Consider the following 20,466-nt stretch of genomic DNA (forward strand, 5'->3'; position numbering starts at 1 on the left):
AGAGGTTGTGGTGAGGGCCACGCACACTCCCAGCCTGGGCAACGAAGGAGACACAAAAAAAAACAAAAAGAATAAAACAAAAAGCACACTAAAAACAAATACTGGCTGGGGCGGCCGCTGTGGCTCACACCCTCTGCAATCCCAGCACTTTGGGAGGTCGAGGCGGGGTGGATCACCTGAGGTCAGGAGTTCAAGCCCAGCCCCTGCCCAACATGTGTGAAACCCCCCTCTACAAAGAATAGCGCGGGCATGGTGGCATGCCCCTGTACTCCCAGCTACCGGGGAGGCTGAGCGGGCGGCAGGAGAATTGCTTGAGCCAAGATCATGCCACTGCACTCCAGCCTGGGTGAGCAGAGCGAGACTCATTTCAAACATAATAAGTTAATAATACATGGAGGACAGGAAAGTAGAAAAGTCATTTGGACTTGTCAGAAGGAGCTGGAAATTTGTATTTTATCTTTAACACAGTTATCAAGCAGAGAAGGCACGTGAGAAAAGGAGGAACTGGGCGGGTACATTTGAGACCCTGCTTGAAAAAACATGTAAAAAATGCAGGGCATAGCCAGATGCAGTGGTTCACGCCTGTACTCGCAGCACTTTTGGCCGAGGCAGGCGGATCGCGAGGTCAGGAGTTCAAACCATCCTGGCCAAACACAGTGAAACTCCCTCTCTTACTAAAGATACAAAAAAATTAGCTGGGCGTGGTGCGGGCACCTGTACCAGCAGCGTATGGGGGGCCGGGAGGCTGAGCAGGGAAGCCAACGGGAGGCGGAGGTGCGTGCGGAGTCACACAACTGGCACCAGCCTGGGCAACAACATGAAACCCGCTCAAAAAAAAAAAAAAGGGAAAAGAAGAAAAACTATGCAGGGAAAACAGCTTCTGTGGAATGTGAAAACAGTTAAGGACAGGTGGCTCACGCCTGTAATGCCAGCACTTGGGAGGCCATGGTGGCAGATCACGAGGTCAGGAGTGATTGAGACCACCCTAGCCAGCATGGTGAAACCCCATCTCCACAAAAATACAAAAAATTGTGGGCTATGATGGCGGGAGCCTGTAATCCCAGCCACTCGGGAGCGTGGAGGTGAAGCAGGAAATAGTTTGAATCAGGAAGGCGGAGGTTGCAGTGAGCCGAAACATGCGCCACTGCACTCCAGTTGGGCAAAAGGTGAAACTCCGTCTCAAAAAGAAAATAGTCAAGTGATATGGAATTAGGCTGACGTGGAAATCTACTCTCGGATTCCTACTTTAAAAAAACAAAATCTAACTCAAATGCATTTTTTTTTTAATTGCTACATTAGAGGAAACGAAATTCAGTCTTTACCAAATACAAACAGCCAGGTAAGCTCTATTACAAACCAGGAAATTTGTACGCTCAAGGTGGAAATTAGGAAACTATGTCACTGTGCCTGATTACTAATTTGGGTTTTTTCATGATGCAGCTTATACAGTCTTTTGTTCAAGCCCCTGTAATGGACCACAAACTACACCCATAGGGGTGCTCTATAATTTTTAACAAACTCTAATTAAATTCTTTAATATTTTTGCGGTGACTCCCATAACATTTTTAAAAGAAGCAAAGGGGCTTAGGACTCCCGTGGTCCCTGAACAATCTGGGAGAGATGCAGCACTGCGATGCAGATGCCCAGAGAGGGCTCCCGCCAGCCGGCACAGTCACTGCGCAGGGCAAGAGACAGGACAGCCGGGAAGCCCGGCTGTCAGGCGCAGCCGCCATCTTATGTGGCTGAAGGGGACTGAGACAGAGCGGGTCTAGGAGAAATGGGGGCGCAGAGGGGCTGACGGCTGGGCGGCCTGAGTCCTGCCACGGCCACTTCCCACCACTTCCAACCAGTCCTTCCCCTCTCTCAGGATGTCAGACCCGGCGCTCTCACCATTTCTAGGCTTCCAGGGAGTCCTGGCGTCTTAGCTGCGGATCTCCCAAAACCTGTAGGTCAGGAGGCCAGGGAGACCAGGAGCTTCCGCTGCTGCCAAACACAAAGGCAGCCGTGCCAGCCCCCCGTCCGCTTCAGCTGGGGTCTGATTGGACGATTCTAAGCAAGCATCCCTGATTGGATGTCGTTTAAGGCCCCGCCCATTCAGGCCCGGAGTGACCAAAGACGAGCTCAGATACGGGGTTCAAGGAAGGAAGAGTGACAGCCCCGTCTGCAGCCTTTTCAGGCAGGGCTTCCTCCATGAGATGAGCCAGGCCCACCCCAGAGGGGATTTGCCATTAGCCTTGTGTATAAGGTCATATACATTTTAAATAATGTCTATATGGCTATTCACAAAGGAAAAGAATAGAATAAACAATATTAAATTTTGGCTTTTATGAGTGTCCGGCCTCTGAGCCCAAGCCAAGCCATTGCATCCCCTGTGACTTGCATATATAAGCCCAGATGGCCTGAAGTAACTGAAGAATCACAAAAGAAGTGCAAATGCCTTGCCTCGCCTTAACTGATGACATCCTCCCACAAAAGAAGTGAAAATGGTCGGTCCTTGCCTTAAGCAATGATATTATCTTGTGAAATTCATTTTCCTGGCTCATCCTGGCTCAAAAAGCTCCCCCGCTGAGCATCTTGTGACCCCCCACTCCTGTCTGCCAAAGAACAACCCCACTTTGACTGTAATTTTCCTTTACCTATCCAAATCCTATAAAACGGCCCCACCCTTATCTCCTTTTGCTGACTCTCTTTTCGGACTCAGCCCGCCTGCACCCAGGTGAAATAACACAGCCATTACTCACACAAGCCAGTTTGGTGTGGTCTCTTCACATGGACGGCGTGACAATGACCCTTCTGGTGTCAGTTCTTTAAGGAGGCAGCCTATTTTTTTTTTTTAAAAAAAGACAATCCTCTGAAATAAAATGTGAGCCACATGTGAATTGTAATTTCTTTTCCTTTTTTTTCTTTTTTTGATACGGAGTCTATCTTGCCCAGGCTGGAGTGCATTTGAACAATCTCGGCTCGCTACAACCTCCGCCTCCCAGGCTCAAGTGATTCTCCTGCCTCAGCCTCCTGAGTATCTTGGATTACAGGCACCTGCCACCACACCCAGCTAATTTTATACACTTATTAGAGACAGGGCTTCACCATGCTGGCAACGCTGGTCTTGAACTCCTGATCTCAGGTGATCAGCCCACTTCGGCTTCCAAAATACTGGTTACAGGCCTGAGGCACTGATCCTGGCATTAGCCAAACTTTAAAAATAAAACAGTAGTATTCAAGACCATTTCAGCCCTTCCCCAAACTAGCACACTGTCAGTTCACGGGTTTCTACTGCCCTGAGCAAACAAGGTCAGCCAGATTTAGGCTTTGTAAAACAGATTCTGTATCTCAATGGGAGCAGCTGTAAAAGCACCTGGCAATGGGCATGGCTATAGGAGGGATGAAAAATTGCTATGGCCAGGCACTGTGGCTCCCGACTGTAATCCCCCCACTCCAGGAGGCCGAGGTGGGTGGATCACCTGAGGTCGGGAGTTCAAGGCCAGCCTTGCCAAAATGGCAAAATCCTGTCTCTGCAAAAAATACAAAAATTTGCTGGATATGGTGGTGCACACCTGTAATCTCTGCTACTCAGGAAGCTGAGACAGGAGAATTGCTCCAACCCAGGAGGCAGAGGTTGCAGTGAGCCAAGATCATGCCACTGCACTCCAGCCTAGGTGACAGAATGAGACTCCATCTCAAAAAAAAAAAAAAAAAAAAGAAATAAGAAAAAAAGAAAAATTGCTACAATTTTTGCAGTCACTATTATTCTGCCTTTTTTGCATATGTGGTTTATACAACTGTTTTACATCAAGAAACTTGTCCAAAGAGCCACACTTACTAAGTGGCTGGGCTGAAACTCAGAATAAACTGAATTTGTTGATCTATGCTCCTCCATAGATCAAACTATTGGCTTCTGCAGACCCATGAAATACAGGATAATTATACTTTTACAATAGAAGATGGACTTTTTTTTTTTTTTTTTTTTATATTGTTCCCATGTGTACTGTTTATTATTGGGAATAATCCTGTCAAGAAATTACAGAAACACAAGGTGCCTCACAATTGTAATCCTAGCACTTTGGGAGGCTGACTTGAAAGAATCACTTGGATTCAGGAGTTCAAGTACAGCCTGGGCAACGTAGTAAGATCCTGTGTCTATGAAAACAATTTTAAAAATTAGCCAGGCATGATGTTGCATAGTGTAGTTGCAGGTACTCCGGTTGCTGAACCAGGAGGACTGTGGAACCAAGACAATTAAGGCTGCAATGAGCGATAATTGGTTACACCACCTACCACACTCTAGCCAGGATAAAAGAGTGAGACACTGTCTCAAAAAATTGCAGGAGCATTTTGAACAGACATAGAATAATTTGAAAGAATAGCTGAGAGATGAGCTTAGAAAGTCAAAGCCCAAGAACGTTATTTTTCATCATAGAAATAATTTCAAAACTTGTAAAAGAAAAACAAAAACTTTAGAGAAATTATTTAACAAGAGTAAATTGAGTAAAAATGATTTGCAAATCAGATACCCCGTGGATCCCGAGTAGGCTCAGAGATACTGCAGCATAGTCACATGGTGGGAAAAGCAAAGTGACATACAGAAAATGGAAGGAAGGTACAGAAAGGGCCAGATTGATTACAGCTTAGAATTTGCCTGATTTGAACATGATTCGAACAGTTGACATTCTAATATTGTGACTGGTACAAATGGGTACAGTTCTTATATATCAAGTTAGGGTTCAGTTTAGTGGTTAAAAAAACCTATTGAAAAAAGTTAAACGTGAAAGTGACGATTAGAAATAATTAACGATTTTTCTCTTTTGTCATCTCAATTTGAGAGATATATCAAAACTTTAGATATTGTTGTATTGGTCTGTTGCCATAAAAATATACTTGTTGGCCGAGTGTGGTGGCTCACGCCTGTAATCCCAGCACTTTGGAAGGCCCCAGACGGAGAGATCACCTTAGATCAGGAGTTCAAGCCAGCCTGGCCAACATGCATAGTGGTGAGCATAGCTGCCTTCCAAGCAGTTGACCCGGGTTCGATTCCCGGCCAACGCATCCGACCGACCTTTTGCGGGGGCCCCGGGCGTGGAGCTCGTGTGGGAGCTTGGCCTGTGGCTGCGTGCGTGTGCGCCCGGGAAGGGGGGCGCGGTGTTTGCAGGGTGTGCTGCGAACAGGGCCAGAGCTGCTGGTTGGGGCGGGCGGGTTGCCGCCGGCGTCGCGGGGGCTGGTTGCGGGTGTTTGTTTTAAACGGAAGCAGGGGACAGGCGCCAAGGTAGCGCCCAGTGCTGGGGCCACAGGCGCTGGGGCCAGGACGCGCAAGCCGGGGCCTGAAGGCGTCTCTCCCTGGTGGTCTAGTGGTTAGGATTCGGCGCTCTCACCGCCGCGGCCCGGGTTCGATTCCCGGTCAGGGAAGCCTTCCTTCTTTGGCTCTGCCTGCCAACTGCCAGGCCCCTTCACACCTCCCCTTTTGACCAACAGGCTCGCTCGCTTCTCCCGCGCTCGCTTCTCCCGCGCCCCAGCCACAACCTCTGTCGGCCTCCACGTGCGCCCCAACCTCCCCGCCTACCTCCACCCATCCGTCCTTTTGGCCTCGCTGGCGCCACCTTCGCAACATCAGCGTCACAGCTCTTCCTCGTCAGGTGCTCGCCTCCCTCCCACTCTTTCTCAGCGGCAAAGCCCACTGGCCAGGGCAGGCTTTCTCCTCCCATGGCCGCCAGGTGAGCCGCCGCCGCCGCCACCACCGCCCACCTCGCACTCTCGTCTGGCCCCGGAATGGACCAGGACTCTCGAGCAGAGCGGCTTCCGCCAAGCCAAGCCGGGTGGCTGACGGGCCACTTCTCTCTCGGCTGCGGGGGATCTGCGCCCAGCATTTGGGCCACCTGCCAGAGCCACTCATGCCAGCAAGCGCACGGGCTTTTCCAAGGCGTGCCAGACCCTTGGAGCACGGGACCCGTGAGTGGGCTCCACGGGTGTCAGCGGCTTTTGTAGAAATGGCAGCGGAACTTGAGGAGCCGAGACCACGGGCCATGACGCTGGGGAGCCAGAGCTGTGACAATCGCCCTTGTAGCATGATTATGTTTTTCTTCATGCGGACATGATGTTGATGAGATTCCTGTGACATGTGGTAACGCGTGTAGACTGCGTGGCGATCGATGATCAACTGAGGGGATGTAGGGCATCCATCCCGTGGGTATCTGTCATCTCTACCTGTTGGGAACAGCTCAGGTGCTGTCTTCCAGCTCTTTGGAAACACACGCTAATATATCGTTGTGACCCCTAGTCGCCCTACTCTGCCGTAGAACATTATTAGAACGTATTCCCTCCATCTAAACGCATGCTCGTACCCATTTCGCCAACCTCTCTTCACCCCAGTCACCCACACACCCTCTCCAGCCTCTGTTGTCTATCGTTCTACTCTCCACCTCCACAAGGTGAACTTTCTGAGCACCCACGATTGGAGTCAGAACCTGCCCTCTGTGTCTTTCTGTGCCCGGCTCATTTGAGGTTACATCGTGACCTCCCGTTTCTTTCACATTGCTGCCAATCACAGGATTTCATTATTTTTTTTTTATGCCTGTGTTTGTTAATCCTGAGTGTCAACTTGATTGGATTGATTGATGCAACTTAGTATTGCTAGGTGTATCTGTGACAGTGTTGCTAAAGGTCATAAACATTTGAGTCTACAGGCTGGTTAAGGCAGACCCATACTTAATCTCGTGTGCACATAGATCTAATCAGTTACCACCCTATATAAAGGAGGCAGAAAAACGTGAAAAGGGGAGAGTGGCTTTGCCTCCCCGCGTACACCTCTCTCCCATGCCCTGATGCTTCCTGCTCTCTAACATTGGATTCCAAGTTCTTCTGTTTTGCGACCTGGGCTAGCTGCCCTTCCTCCTCGTGCTTGCAAACAGCATATTTTGGGATTTTGGGATTGTGTAAATTAATACTTAATAAATGTGTGTGTGTGTATATATATATATACATATATATATGTGGTGAGTATTCCCTCCTGTCACGTGGAAGACCGGGATTCGGGTCTCTGAGACCCCGCCTCCGCGCCCAGGACCTCCGCAAAAGTTCAGCCTGCTGCGTTGGCCGGGAATCGAAACCGGGTCAACTGCTTGGAAGGCAGCTATGCTCACCCCTATACCGCCACGCCGGCCCGGGGCTCCCATGAGCACGCTGTGGGAATACGTGTATATATGTATTCCAGTTAGTACTTTCCCTGTGGGGAACCCTGACTTGTACAGATTTGGGTACCAGAAGTAGTTCTAGAGGAATAGAATATAAAGCATGAAGTTGTCTTATTGGCTTTGAGGTTTCTGGAGTTAGCTGCTTAATATGATTAGACCCAAAAATGCTAAGGACTCTACTTCTAATACTGTGGAGACCACTGATAGTCCTTGGTGTGAACTCTTTAGAAAGTTATGCCAAACAAATGCATTTGACACTCCTGATTCACCGCTTGTGAGAGTCAAGGGGTTTAGTGATTCTATACATAATACCTTTGAACATACCAAGCAATATAATGAAGCTGGTTTTTGGCTCCTAAGTTCAGTGGACAAATTAATGAAAGAAAATGATGAACCCAGGAATTCTGTCTTCCAGCTTCAGAAGCAGATACCATGCCTCAAATCTGCTAAGATTTCCCTGAGTGAGAGTCTTATCTCCTGTTGGGAAAGAGCTGAAATTGTGAAAAAATAGACACAAGCTCTTATCATGTGAGTGGCTGATCTGCAATGAAAGGTGCGTGCACAGCCTTGCCAGGTGATTGGAAAAGAATGGGATCCTGCAACTTGGAATGGGGATGTGTGGGAGAACCCTGATAAAGCTGGGGACACAGAGTTTGTAAACTCTGATGTACCTTTTTTGCCAGAAGGAACAGCTTCCCCATCCCCAGTAGTGTCAACATCCCCTCCCCTACCCTTGCTGCCATCAGCCTTTCCACCTTTGTCTGAAGAGATAAACCCTGTGCTGCCTGAGGCAACAGTGATGGCCTCCTCTCAGGCAGTTGCCAGGCAAAATATGTTGGTTCTCCTTAGGAGCCACCCCCAACACCTCTGTTTGCTTCTACACCTATAACTAGACTAAAGTCCTGGCAGACCCCTAGAGGTGAGGTTGAGAGTGTGACCCATGAGGAGGTGTGCTACATTTGAAAATAACTGCTTGAGTTCTCTATACAAACAGAAATCTGGAGAACAGGCATTGGAATGAATATTGAGGGTATGGGATAATGGTGAAAGGAACATAGAGTTGGATCAGGCTGAATTTATTGATTTGGGCCCACTAAGTAGGGACTCTGCATTTAATGTTGTAGCTCAGGGAGTTTAAAAAGGTTCTAATTGTTTATTTGTTTGGTTACCTGAAATATGGATTAAAAGATGGCCTGCTGTTAACAAGCTGAAAATGCTTGATCTCCTTTGGTTTAATGTAGAGGAAAGGATCCAAAGGCTTAGGGAGATTGGGAGGTGGAGTGAATTAGCCACTTTAGACCTACTCATCCCAGCTGGGAGGGTCCAGAAGATATGCCGTTGCAATTAATGCCTTATGAAATAGATTTGTGAGGACAGCACCTGCATCTTTGAAGAGCTCTATACTCTTCTCTATATGTCAGATCTAACAGCGGAAACTGCAGTCACCCAACTACAAAATTTACATACAGTGGGAATAATTGGATCCCAAGGTAGCAGGGGTCAAGTGGTGGCACTCAACCATCAAAGACCAGGTGGGCGTAGCTACCGTAATGGACAGCAGAGACAAAACAGCAATCAAAATAGTCTGACTTGTGTAGAGCTCTGGCACTGGCTAATTAATCACAGAGTTCCTAGAAGTGAAATTGATAGGAAGCCTACTGAATTCCTACTTATTTTATATAAGGAAAATTCTTCTACATCGAAGGGACAAAAGGCTAATTTGAAATATAAAAACAGAGAATCGTGGCCCCTCAATCAATTTCCAGACTTGAGCCAGTTTACAGACACTTTGAATGAAGGGGAAGCCAGGTCCCCTTGAGGAAGGAACCCCACTACATTACCCACAGTTTATGCAATGAATCTTTCTCCAATCCTTCCCCAAGAAGACCTCCAGCCTTTTACCAGGGTAACTGTGCATTGAGGAAAGAGAAATGATCAGATATTTCAGGGACTACTGGACTCTGGCTCTGAGCTGACATTGATTCCAGGGTACCCGAAATGTCATTGTGGCCCTCCAGTTAAAGTAGGGGCTTATGGAGGTCAGGTAATTAATGGAGTTTTAGCTCAGTCCGACTTATAGTGGGTCCAGTGGGTCCCCAGACTCATCCTGTGGTCATTTCCCCAGTGCCAGAATGCATAATTTGCATACACATGCTTTTCTGCTGGCAAAATCCCCACATTGGCTCCCTGACCGGTAGAGCTATTATGGTGGGAAGGCCCAAATGGAGGCCATTAGAGCTGCCCCTACCTAGAAAAATAGTAAATAAAAAACACTATTGCACCTCTTGATGGTGACATCAAGGACATGAAAGACACAGGGGTGGTGATTCCCACCACATCCACATTCAACTCTCCCATTTGGCCTGTGCAGAAGAGAGATGGAGCTTGAAGAATGACAGCAGACTGTCGTAAGCTTAACCAAGTGGTGACTCCAATTGCAGCTGCTGTACCAGATATGGTTTCATTGCTTGAGCAAAGTAATACGTCTCCTGGTACCTGATATGCAGCCATTGAGTTGGCAAATGCCTTTTTCTCCATTCCTGTCCAGAAGGTCCACCAGAAGTGATTTGCCTTCAGCTGGCAAGGCCAGCAATATACCTTTACTGTCCTACCTCAAGGGTATATCAACTCTCTAGCTTTGTGTCATCATTTTATTCAGAGAGACCTAGATCGCTTTTTGCCTCCGCAAGATGTCACACTCGCCCATTACATTGATGACATTATGCTGACTGGATCCAGTGAGCAAGAAGTACCAAACACACTGGACTTATTGGTGAGACATTTGCATGCCAGAGGATGGGAAATAAATCCAACTAAAATTCAGGGACCTTCTACCTCAGTAAAATTTCTAGGGGTCCAATGGTGTGGGGGCTGTCAAGATATTCGTTCTAAGGTGAAGGATAAGTTGCTGCAGTTGACCCCTCCTACAACCAAGAAAGAGGCATGACACCTAGTGGGCCTATTTGGATTTTGGAGGTAACATATTCCTCATTTGGGTGTGTCATTCTGGTCCATTTATCAAATTACCTGAAAGCCTACCAATTTTGAGTGGGGTCCAGAATAGGAGAAGGCCCTGCAATAGGTTCAGGCTGCTGCGCAAGCTGCTCTGCCACTTGGGTCATATGATCCAGCAGATCCAGTGGTGCTTGAGGTGTCAGTGGCAGATAGGGATGCTGTTTGGATCCTTTGGCAGGCCCCCATGGGTGAATCACAGCAGAGGCCTCTAGGATTTTTGATCAAGGCCCTGCCGTCTTCTGCAGATAATTACTCTCCTTTTGAGAGACAGCTCTTGGCCTGTTACTGGGCTTTGGTGGAAACTGAACGTTTGACTATGGGTCATCAAGTCACCATGCCACCTGAATTGCCTATCATGAACTGGGTGCTTTCTGACCCATCTAGTGGGTCATGCACAGCAGCATTCCATCATCAAATGGAAGTGGTATGTATGTTATCAGGCTTGAACAGGTCCTGAAGGCACAAGTAAATTACACGAGGAAGTGGCTCAAATGGCCATGGTATGCACTCCTGCCACCCTGCCTTCCCTCCCCTAGCCTGCACCGATGGCTTCATTAGAAGTTCCCTATGATCAGTTGACAGAGGAAGAGAAGACTAGCGCCTGGTTCACAGATGATTTTGTGCAATATGCAGGCACCACCCTAAAGTGGACAGCAGCAGCACTACAGCCACCATTTTCTAGGACACCCCTAAAGGACAGCAGTGAAGGGAAATCTTCCCAGTGAGCAGAACTTTCAGGAGTGCACCGGTTGTGCACTTTGCATGGAAGGAGAAATGGCCAGATATGTGATTATATACTGATTCATTGGCTGCTACTAGAGGTATGGCTGGATGGTCAGGAACTTGGAAGAAGCATGATTGGAAAATTGGTGACAAAGAAATTTAGGGAAGAGGTACGTGGATGAACCTCTCTGGGTGGTCAAAAACTGTGAAGACTTTTGTATTCCATGTGAGTGCTCACCAACAGGTGACCTCAGCAGAGGAGGATTTTAATAATCAAGTGGATAGGATGACCCGTTCTATGTACACCACTCAGCCTCCTTCCCCAGCCACCCCTGTGATCACCCAGTGGGCTCATGAACAAAGTGGCCATGGAGGCAGGGATGGAGGTTACACATGGGTTCGGCAACATGGACTTCCACTCACCAAGGCTGACCTGGCTACTGTCACTGCTGAGTGCCCAGTTTGCCAGCAGCAGACACCAACACTGAGTCCTCAATGTGGCACCATTCCTCGGGGTAACCAGCCAGCTACCCGGTGGCAGTTGGTTATATTGGACCTCTCCCATCATGGAAAGGGCAAAGGTTTGTCCTCACTGGAATAGACACTTACTTGGGATATGGGTTTGCCTATCCTGCATACAACGCTTCTACAAAGACTACCATCCATGGCCTTATCCACCATCATGGTATTCCACATAGCTTTGCCTCTGACCAACGCATTCATTTTATGGCAAATGCAGTGTAGCAGTGGTCTCGTGTTCATGGAATTTACTGGTCTTTCCATATTCCCCATCATCCAGAAGCAGCTGGATTGATAGAACAGTGGAATGGCCTTGTGAAGTCACAATTACAATGCCAACTAGGCAACAATACTTTGTAGGGCTGGGGCAAAGTTCTCAAGAAGGCTGTGTATGCTCTGAATCAGCATCCAATATATGGTACTGTTTCTCCCATAGCCAGGATTCACAGGTCCAGGAATCAAGGGATGGAAGTGGAAGTGGCACAACTCACCATCACCCCTAGTGTTCCACAAGCAAAGTTTTTATTCCTGTTCCCATGACATTATGTTCTGCTGGCCTGGAGGTCTTAGTTCCAGGGGGAGGAACACTGCCACCAGGAGACACAAGAACGATTCCATTAAACTGGAAGCTGAGATTGCCACCTAGATACTTTGGGCTCCTCCTACCTTTAAGTCAACAGGCTAAGAAAAGAGTTACAGTGTTGGCTGGGGTGATTGATCTGGACTATCAAGATGAAATCAGTCTACTACTCTATGACCGAGGTAAGGAAGAGTATGCATGGAATACAGAAGATCCATTAGGGCATCTCTTAGTATTACCCTGCCCTATGATTATGGTCAATGGGAAACTACAGCAGCCCTATCCAGGCAAGACTACAAATGGTCCAGACACCTCAAGAATGAAAGTTTGGGTCATTCCACCAGGAAAAAAAAAAAAAACTATGACCTGCTGAGGTGCTTGCTGAAGGCAAAGAGAATACAGAATGAGTAGTAGAAGAGGGTAGTCATCAGTACCAGCTGTCACCACGTGACCAGCTGCAGAAACGAGGACTATAATTGTCAAGTGTATTTCCTCCTTTTGTTAAAAACATGTTTGTGCATGTATACACTTGTACTAAGAAAATATCATTTTATTTCCTTTTCCTTTATCATGTGACATAAGATTTATTGACTTCATATCAGCCTTTAAGTATGTTAACTTTACGTAATAGTATTTGGGTTGGAGATTGGTGCGTTTCTGGTTGTACAAAGGATAGTTGTATTATGTTAGGCATAATTATGACCTTATTATTGTCGTTATTTGAAGTCTATGTATGATCTCAGAAGATGTGTATGGGTTTGCATTTACAAGTGGTGGTTAGTACTGAGTGTCAACTTGGATTGAAGGATGCAAAGTATTGATCGTGGGTGTGTCTGTGAGGGTGTTGCCAAAGGAGATTAACATTTGAGCCAGTGGGTTAGGGAAGGCAGATCCACCCTTAATCTGGTCAGCACAATCTAATCAGCTGCCAGTGAATATAAAGCAGACAGAAAAATGTGAAAATGTGAGATGGACCTAACTTCCCAGCCTAGATCTTTCTCCCATGCTGGATGCTTCCTGCCCTCAAACATCTGACTCCAAGTTCTTCAGTTTTGAGACTCAGATTGACTCTCCTTCTCTTCAAGCTTGCAGACAGCCTATTTTGGGAATTTGTGATTGTGTAAGTTAATACTTAATAAATTATCTCTCTCTCTCCCCGTATGTGTTATGCTCCATATATTATTCTCTCCCTCTCTCCATATATATTAGTCAGGGCTCCCTAGAGGGACAGAACTAATAGGAGATATATAGAGAGAGTTTGTTGTATAATTATATATTATATATTTATAATATAATGTTTTATAAATAATATATAATATATATTTTATGTATAAGCTATATAACATATAATAAATATATATCATATAAATTATGTAAGAAAATATATATAATATATAATTATATAATTATCTCTCTCTTTCTCTCTCTCCTATTAGTTCTGTCCCTCTAGGGAATCCTGACTAATACAATAGCCAAATAGTATTCCGTGGTGTATATATGCCACATTTTCTTTATCTATTTCCTGGCTGATGGACACTTAGGTTGATTCGATATTTCTGTGATTGTGAATAGTACTGTATTAAACATGGGGGGTATCTGTCTGATATCTGGATTTCCTTTGCATTGGATAACTACTCAGCTGTGAGTTTCCTGGATTCTACAGAAGTCGTACCTTTGTTTTTCTTTCTTTCTTCCTTTCTTTGTTTCCTTCCTTCCTTCTTTCTTTCTTTCTCTCTCTCTTTCCTTTCTTTTCTTTTCTTTTCTTTTCTTTTTTCTTTTCTTTTTTGACAGAGTCTTGCTCCAGCCCAGGCTGGAGTGCAATGGCGTGATCCTGGCTCACAGCAACCTCCACCTCCCAGGTTCAAGTGATTCTCTTGCCTCAGCTTCCCAAGTAGCTGAGCTTACAGGCACGCACCACCACACCTGGCTAATTTTTTTGTATTTCTAGTAGAGACGCAGCTTCACCATGTAGACCAGGCTGGTCTCAAATTCCTGACCTCAGGTGATCCACCTACCCTGGCCTCCCAAAGTGTTGGGATTACAGGGGTGAGCCACCATGCCCAGCCTGCTTTTCATGTTTTTCTTGAGAAATTTCTATGCTGTTTTTTATGGTGAGTGTACTTATTTACCTTTCTGCCAACAGTGTCTAAGACCTTCCTTTTTTCTGCCTCATCATCTGGATTTGTTAGGTTTTGGGGGTGTTTTCTTTTGTCTGTTAAACAGTGTCTCTTCTAACTGGGGTAAGATGATATCTCATGGTGGTTTTGAATTGTATTTTTCTGACCACTTGTGATGTTGAGCATTTTCTTCATACAACTGTTGGTTGACCATTCCCATGTCTTTTTTTGGAAAATGTCCTTTGCCTACTTTCTAAAGGGATTATATTGGGGGCGTGTGTGTGTGTGTGTGTGTGTGTGTGTGTGTGTGTGTGTGTTAGCTTACTGCCGACATGTTTGACTTGCTTGCCTATTCTGGATGTGTAAAATGAATCTTGAGAGATCCAGCTAGTTAGACCACCCTGGCAGTGAGGTTGGAAATGTGGAGTTAAAGGAATCAGTGGGTGAAACACAACAGCCAAGCTGACCAAAGGGCTTTTGGCAGTTGGGTGTCAGGATAGAGTTCTAGCTGATGGTCTCAATCTCATCTCAAAATAGCAAGAAACATACAGAGAATGCCCCTATATTCTGTGCCCAGATTTGATTTCCAATACTTTCCTGTTTTCTCTTTCCCACAGATCAGCTCTGCTCTTCATCCTTTTGTTCATTTCTGTATACATCTTAATTTGAGTCTTATGGCTTCCCCCAAAGGAAATGGCAGAGCTCTGTCTACTTCACCCTACAGTTTCTGTGCATATCAGGAAAGATATTTTCATATATGTTCTCTAAACTAACATTTGACTGTACATTTGTTCTTATCCCATTGCAATCGTGCCTCTCTAATTTTGATTTCACAGAGTATGCACCATTCCCCTTCTTTTCTTGCCAGCCTATGCCTCTTCTGGCATGATCCTTCTGTTTATAAACAGTGTTCATCGCTACCAACTCTGTGGATCCAGGGCCTCTTCAATGTCTCTCAAAGTTTCTAGCAAATCTCACCACTGGAACTTTTAACAGAAATGTTTGAATTATTCCAATAAGTATACTCGAGACATAGAAGTCTTCCACCTGGGGCTACTTGACCACCCAGCCAGAGAATAACATCCTATTATTTTCCCTTTTATAAAGCTCATTTTGACCTGGTCTTTTACATAAAGTCAACTAAATTGTTGCTATTTGAAAGACTAACTGTATTGACTTACAATATTGGGTGTGACACTGTTTTCTGAGCCTAAGTGAGATGTATGGGTGGTCTGGGTTTCTGTAATAGAAACCTCTGAACATGTCATGGAAGCTACTGGTGGAAATATTAGAGAGTTTGGTAAAAATTTTCCAGACTGTAGAAAACTTCAAAAAGTTAACAGCTTTGCAAATGCCAAAGGACTAGTGGGAATTACATTCATTGCTACAATTGATTGTCTTGAGTCAAAATAACTGATAGATCTGGTGCATGTTTCAGTGTAAAACTTAAATATAATCGAACTAATCATAAATTTGTGATTCCCTATGAAAAGCCATGATCCATCAGGGATACTTTTGATTGTTTGGAGCGGGGAGTGCTTATTTGTTCAACTTGCTCAATCTCTTGGGTCCCAGATGTCTTTGTACCTTCCTATGGGATATTTAGTACTTTCCCATGGGATATTTAAGCTTGAGAATCATATTCAGGGAGAGCTTCAGAGCTCACTTCCAAACTTAACTTACCTCTTTGAACAAACACTTAGCATGTAGGTTTGAAATTCAGAAAGAAGTGATGTAAAGGGGCTTCAAAAAACTTTACCGATTTAAGGACATCAAGCTAACTTCCTAAGTGTGTATCTCTAGTTCAAATCAGCAATGAGTTATTCTCCCAACACTCACCACACCCCCTGTCCATTCCCCATTTCCTCAAGCCAATAATAAATTCGATTTTACTGGTGTCTGGGTCTCGACTTTGGGAGTCAGTTGCTTTCTGCTGCTGCTAAGAAACTGCAGAGGAAACAAGCAAGGATCTGAATGTCACATGGCAGGGATGGTTTCATGTTATAGGTTATAGAATTACCCAACTCAGACCTAGACTTGCAATCAAGTAGTGGTGAACCAGAAATCTAGGTAGCAAAAGCATCCTGTGTTTACCTAAATATCTATAAATATGATCTACAAGAACAGAATACTCATGTCAGTTTCTGTGGCGCAATCGGTTAGTGCGTTCAGCTGTTAACCGTTAAAGGTTGGTGGTTTGAGCCCACCCAGGGACGGTTAGTGATTTTTTTATTCCAATTCCGTCGTTAGTATTTTTCTCCATTCTTCTTTTCAGATCCAGAAGTTCTACTTCTAACCTAAAATCCTACACAATGGTTGCTTTATAAAACACGTTTCCTAACATCCTCCACCCCAGAGTTTAGAGGTCCTCTAGTGCCGAACTAGAGGCTCGTGTACTTTTCCCTCCAGAAACAAATCCTTTGACAGCTGCTTTCCTGCAGAACCTCGCAGCCAGCAGGACTTTGCTGGTACTAAGGAAAACAAGTATGGCTGTCTTGCTCAATGCTAAAGAGCTGGAGAAACCCAATGACCTCTCCAAGTTTAAAGAGTGCAGGGGCAGCTAAACTCCACCTCCATTCTCTTAGCGTCCCGACTGCACTTGAGAATTACATTAACAGAATATAGATCAAATTTCTTTAATACAAGTTTTATGTGGCACAGAAGCACTTATGAGGAAATGGAGATGAGAAGAAGCAGTTAGAGTTAGTAATTTATATACTGAATTGGATGAAGAGTCGTAAGTTGTGAAGAAGCAACTAAATTATGTGGAAAGGCTTAAAAAATAAGAGTTGTTTTTACAAGATATCTACAGAAAAGTGCCTTTAATAAACATTTAAATAAGTTAAAAACTTAAATAGTTTCTGATGGTATCTGATTCAAATTATGGGCCTGGAGGAAATAAGAGGTGATAGAAGCGGGTCTTGAAATAAGTTGGCATTTCCTTGCCATATAACTGTCTCAGATGTTATCATAAAGCATCTTCAAACAAGAGAATTTCAACTTGTTCACATAGGAAGAAAGCCGACTCTTTTCCTAGTAAGGGAGGCTCAGTGAGATTTGTGGGTTCAAAGCACTCAGGTTCACAACAATCTGCTCAACTGTCTCATTTCCATTCCCACTGTTGATGAATGCACCAACTGTCACAGAAGAGGCATACCCAGACTATGAATTTAACTTGGGTTTTAGTTTTTTAACCTGCAGGATCAAATTTTAAGTTCGTATCTTGGCTATTCAAGATATACACACACACACACATCCTATTTTTACTGTTTTGTCGGTAACTATGGAACTCTTACTGGATAGAAAGTGGTATACAGATCATGGGAATGTGAATAGTTACAACCACTTTAGAAAGCTATTTAGATTGACATACCTGCCACAGCTGACATATGTGTGCATGTTTCAGTAATTTTTTCCAAGGTATATACCTAAGAGAAAACTGTGTAACTATATAGATATAGAGGTAGAGATAAATAGGCAGATAGTCTCCAAAATACATGTACAAAATTGTTCAAGAAACCATTCTTTAACATTTTATTATTTAATATATCATAAACTGTACATATTTAAAGTATACAAAATGGTGTTTTGACATATGTATACACTAGTGAATCCAACACTATCATTAAGATAGTGAGCATAGCTGGGCGCGGTGGCTCACGCCTGTAATCTCAGCACTTTGGGAGGCTAAGGCAGGCAGATCACGAGGTCAGGAGATCGAGACCATCCTGGCTAACACGGTGAAACCCCGTCTCTACTAAATACACAAAAAATTAGCCAGGCGTGGTGGCGGGCGTCTGTAGTCTCAGTTACTCGAGAGGCTGAGGCAGAAGAATGGTGTGAACCCGGGGGCGGAGCTTGCAGTGAGCGGAGATCGTGCCACTGCACTCCAGCCTGGGCGACAGAGGGAGACTCCGTCTCAAAAAAAAAAAAGAAAAGATAGTGAGCATATAGGCTGGGTGCGGTGGCCCAAGCCTGTAATCCTAACACTTCGGGAGGCCAAGGCGAGTGGATCACCTGAGGTCAGGAATTCGAGATCAGCCTGACCAACATAGAGAAACCCCATATCTACTAAAAATACAAAAATTAGCCGGGCATGGTGGCACATACTTGTAATCCCAGCTACTTGGGAGGCTGAGGCAGGAGAATCACTTTAACCTGGGAGGCGAAGGTTGCAGTAAGCTGAGATTGCGCCATTGCACTCCAGCCTGGGCAACAAGAGTGAAACTCTGTCTCAGAAAAAATAGTAATTAAAAAGAAAAGACAGTGAGCATCTCCATCACCCCCAAGCAGTTTCCCTATAGCCTTTTGTAATTCCACAATTCCACCTTCCTGCTCCTTACCACCTCACACTCCCTCTTACCCACCCATCCCCAAGCCAACCATTGATCTGCTTTTTGTCAGTATAAATAAGTTGTCATTGCCTAGAGTTTTACATAAATGAAATCATACAGCGTGTCCTCTTTTTTGTTTGGTATGATCTCTCAGTCCATTCAGGTGCTATAACAAAATGCCATAGACTGGGTGGCTTATAAGCAGCAGAAATTTATTTCTCATGGTTCTGGAGGTTGGGAGGTCCAAGATCAAGGTGCTTGCACATTTGGTTTCTGGTGAGGGCCTGTTTTCTCACAGAAAGCAGTCTTTTAAGAAGCCTCACATGGTGAGGGTCTCTTTTATAAAGACACTAATCATATTGATGAGGCTCCACCTCCATGACCTAATTACCTCCCCAAAGCCCCACCTTGTAATATCATAACCTTGGGAGTTAGAATTTTAACATACGAATTTGGGCTGTGTGTGCAAACATTCAGTCCATTGCAAATAGTCTGTCCCTTTAATTTTAGACATTCTAATTTTTGTGTAGTGGTACCTTCACACCCAGTAGGATGGCTATAATTTTTAAAATGACAGAAAATATAAAGTATAGGCAGAAATGTGGAGAAAAATGAAACCATCATAAACAAATTCAGTGGCATTAAGTACGTTCACAGGATTGTGCAACCACCATCTCAATCTAGTTCCAAAACATTTTCATCATAAGAAAGTAAAATCCCGTATCATTATGTGATTACTCCACATTCCCCAGCCCCTGGCAGCCATTACTCTGTTTTCTGTTCCTACATATTTACTTAGGCTGGTGGGAATATAAGTGACTTAGTAATTCCACTACTAAATAGATAACCCGCAAAAATAAAAAAGATACTCAAACAAATGCTTGTACATAAATGTTCATAGCAGCAGTATTCACAACACCCAAAAGGTGGAAACAACCCAAATGCCCATCAACAGATGAATGGATAAAGAAAATGTGGTATATACATAAAATATTATTTGGCCATAAGAAGAAATGAAGTCCTAGCACGTACTATGACATGAATGAACCCAAAACTATGCCAAGTGAGAGAGAGAAACTGGACAAAATGTGACACATTATGTGCTTTCATTTCTGTGAAGTACATAGAATAGGTAAATCCATTTCAGGTTCCAGGAAACAGAGCATGGCCTCAAAGATGGGTGCAGCTCCAGGTAGGCAGGTCTCCCAGGCTCTGAATGCTCCTCCCTCTGCATGGGGAGGGGCATATTTAGAGATCAGGAATAGGATCCTTTGGGGGAGGGGGGCAAAAGAGACACATGTTTTTCTCAATCAACCGTGGGGAAACTATGTAAGTGAAGGAGATGCTGATTTTAGGAAGAAAGAAGAAGGGCGGGAGGGAGGGAGGAAGGGAGATGAGAAACTCCCGTGTCAGAGGGAGTCCGCGAGAAAAATGATTTGGAAAATATTTTTCTCTTCCCCAGTTTGACTTGTGACAATCTTTCTTCCAACGTTTCTGCCCCTAAAGCCTTCTGCCACCCTCTGGCCCAGGCAGCAGTCACTGCATCCAGTACTATACACATTACTGCAAAATATTCTTAAGACATTCCTGTAGCTTTTTTTTTTTTTTTTTTTTTTTTTTTTTGAGACGGAGTCTTGCTCTGTCACCCAGTCTAGAGTGCAGTGGCGCGATCTCGGCTCACTGCAAGCTCCGCCTCCCGGGTTTACGCCATTCTCCTGCCTCAGCCTTCTGAGTAGCTGGGACTACAGGTGCCCGCCACCTCGCCCGGCTAGTTTTTTGTATTTTTAGTAGAGACGGGATTTCACCGTGTTAGCCAGGATGGTCTCGTTCTCCTGACCTTGTGATCCGCCCGCCTCGGCCTCCCAAAGTGCTGGGATTACAGGCTTGAGCCACCGCACCCGGCCTCCTGTAGCTTTCTAACATGTGCCTGAGGTGGTTGAGGCGTCTGTTCTAAGCTCTTTTCCCAGAAAGTGTTGCCCACATTCTGTGACTGTCCC

At 45.0% G+C, this 20,466-nt stretch overlaps 1 non-coding gene across 1 annotated transcript; it reads left to right on the forward strand.

Moving 5' to 3' along the window:
- The first annotated feature begins 5,328 nt into the window (after positions 1 to 5,328).
- TRNAE-CUC lies at positions 5,329 to 5,400 on the forward strand. Its single transcript has one exon. It is a non-coding gene; the product is annotated as a tRNA-Glu (tRNA).
- Positions 5,401 to 20,466: the final 15,066 nt, after the last annotated feature.

This window comes from Rhinopithecus roxellana, chromosome 8, assembly GCF_007565055.1.
Source record: "Rhinopithecus roxellana isolate Shanxi Qingling chromosome 8, ASM756505v1, whole genome shotgun sequence".
In the NCBI taxonomy this organism is placed as follows: domain Eukaryota; kingdom Metazoa; phylum Chordata; class Mammalia; order Primates; family Cercopithecidae; genus Rhinopithecus; species Rhinopithecus roxellana.